Source organism: Oratosquilla oratoria, chromosome 1 (genome assembly GCF_046742065.1).
Source record: "Oratosquilla oratoria isolate Oo_2021 chromosome 1, ASM4674206v1, whole genome shotgun sequence".
In the NCBI taxonomy this organism is placed as follows: domain Eukaryota; kingdom Metazoa; phylum Arthropoda; class Malacostraca; order Stomatopoda; family Squillidae; genus Oratosquilla; species Oratosquilla oratoria.
In genome coordinates, this window is record NC_134777.1 from 43,025,014 (window position 1) to 43,027,398 (window position 2,385).

Genomic DNA, 2,385 nt, shown 5'->3' on the forward strand with positions numbered 1-2,385 from the left:
CGACCATTCAACCAATTACTAGTCCAACCTAATAGGCTACCACTTATTCCGTGTAAAGCTAATTGATAATGAAAAAAATTGGTACTTCAGAATGTCCAAAAACTGCTTCAGGGTATTGCTCAGTAAAATAAAGACTCACCTGAAGAAGCAAGACACCATTGAAGAAAGGCCATAACACCAAAGGAACGATTAGCACTCTGCTTGAGGTAAAATAATACACTGTCTTTGGAGTTTGTTAATAACTGCAATGATCTATTTAACCCATGCTGGAGATTTTCTTCACAGACAAACAACAAGTTTATTTTTATACTAAGTGACAGTACATTAATATCTATCAAAAAGGTTAAATTCATCCTAATTAATGTTTGATTAATTATCCATGTTAGCAATTAGTAGAATGTTTTAAGGTGTATATTGAAGAGTTATCCTGAAAAGCTGAAAAGTAATTTTGCAAAGAATTTGCGCTGTTTGGTATTGATGTATAAGCATATTGCTCCTGATGGTTATCTTCACATGTTACTGTTGTTTGTTATCGCAATAGCTGAGGTGAGGGATTTGGAGTTGAATGTGATGATGTGGAGGCTGAAGGCTCAGATTGTCTTTCAAATGAATGTTGATTAATAAGCATTTGCATTTCATATTTCTGTACTGCGGCAAATATTTCCGATTTTGCTATATCTAAATAATAAGGGGTTAAAGTTTTCAGAGTTGGAGCAATGCCTGCTAGAAATGCGTCAACAGGGTGTGGTGTGGTTTGACTTTCCTGTTTACTGATCAGGTACTCCATTAATTTTGCAGAAGCTGTTTGCTGAGGTGCCACTTTATCTTTTGCTGATTTTGCTGTTGATGGCTTAACTGTAGCTTCAAAAGTCGGCTTTGGTGAGGGCGAGGGTTGTGTCTGCAAATCTTCATGTAGGGCTCCGTCTAATACCGTTGATTACCCTGCATCTTGCTGCGTGGTCTCTTCGTCCTCTTGTTGTACAACACCGACGTGATCGTTTCCTTCGTGCTTTTGACTCGTGATGGTCCCCTTTGTCTTTCGCCGAAGTATGTCTTTAAAAAGTTTAATTGCTCCGAAAATTTGTAAAGCCTTATTTTCTTTGCACTTTGCCCACTCTTAGTTGAAGTCTTCTTCAGAGATTTTCTGTAATTGTCCCTTATATTGTTCCATCTGCTTCTACATGATGAACCTGAAAAACAAAAGTTTTAAAGTTATATTTACTTCTTTCAGGTACCTAGCAACTGGGGACTCCCTGAAGGCAATTTCATTCAGCTACCCTTGCACAGTGTACAAGATTGTCAAGGACACTTGCTGGATAATAGCAGAAAACCTCATAAGTGAAATGCTACCAAATCCTTCAGCAGAGATGTGAAAATCCATTGCTAATGATTTTTCAACAATTTGGAACTATCCTAACTGTTTGGGAGCTTTGGACGGCAAACATTTTACCATTCAGGCTCCCGCAAATATTGGTTCTTTGTACTTTAATTATAAGAAGGCTTTTTCAGTTGTCTTGTTAGCGCTTGTTGGTGCGCATTACAATTTCACCGCAATTGATGTAGGTGCATATGGGAAAAACAGTGATCGTGGAATTTTTGCTAATTCTGGTCTAGGCAAAGCACTTCAGCAGGATATATTATCAGTACCAGGATATGCTTTGTTGCCAGGCACACATACTGAAGCCCCGTATGTAATGGTGGGTGACGAAGCCTTTCCTCTAAAAACTTATTTGATGCGACCATATCCGGGGCAAGCTTTGGATATTTCTAGGCGTATCGTTAACTACCGACTGTCACGTGCTAGAAGAGTCGTTGAAAACACTTTTGGCATTTTGTCTCAAAAATTTAGAATATGTAACAGAAGAATTCAAGCAAAACCAGAAAATGTAGATCACATGATACTTGTAATCTGTATTTTGCATAATTTACAAGAAAATATGATGTAGATACGCCCATATGAAGTAAATGGAACAGTGCCTAAAACTACAGAAGCAAAACTTGAAAATCTGCCTCTGCAGGGGGGAAATGCAACAAGAGATGTCTCAACTGTAAGGGAACTACAAAAATTACTTTAGTTCAGAAGCTGGATTTGTGCCGTGGCAGTTTTCATGATTGCAAATTTGAAAATGACCTAGCCTAAATCAGAGAAAGAGAGGAAAAAGCTTAGCAAACTCAAAGCTGATACATTTCGTGTGACTAGAAACTGAAAAGTATATTAACTACATCAGTAAAAGAAAGGCGAGGTGAGGTGTGACGATGTTAGGTAAGGCGTGGTGTTGTGATGTGCGATGTGAGGTTAGGTGATGTGGTCTGTGGTGTGATGTTGTGTGGTGTGGTGTAATTTAACTACATCAAATAAAAAGAGTACTTACCAACTACCTTCAT

At 38.2% G+C, this 2,385-nt stretch overlaps 1 pseudogene; it reads right to left on the minus strand.

The window, feature by feature from the left end:
* Positions 1–231: 231 nt before the first annotated feature.
* On the minus strand, positions 232–2,385 carry LOC143027940 (uncharacterized; annotated as a pseudogene).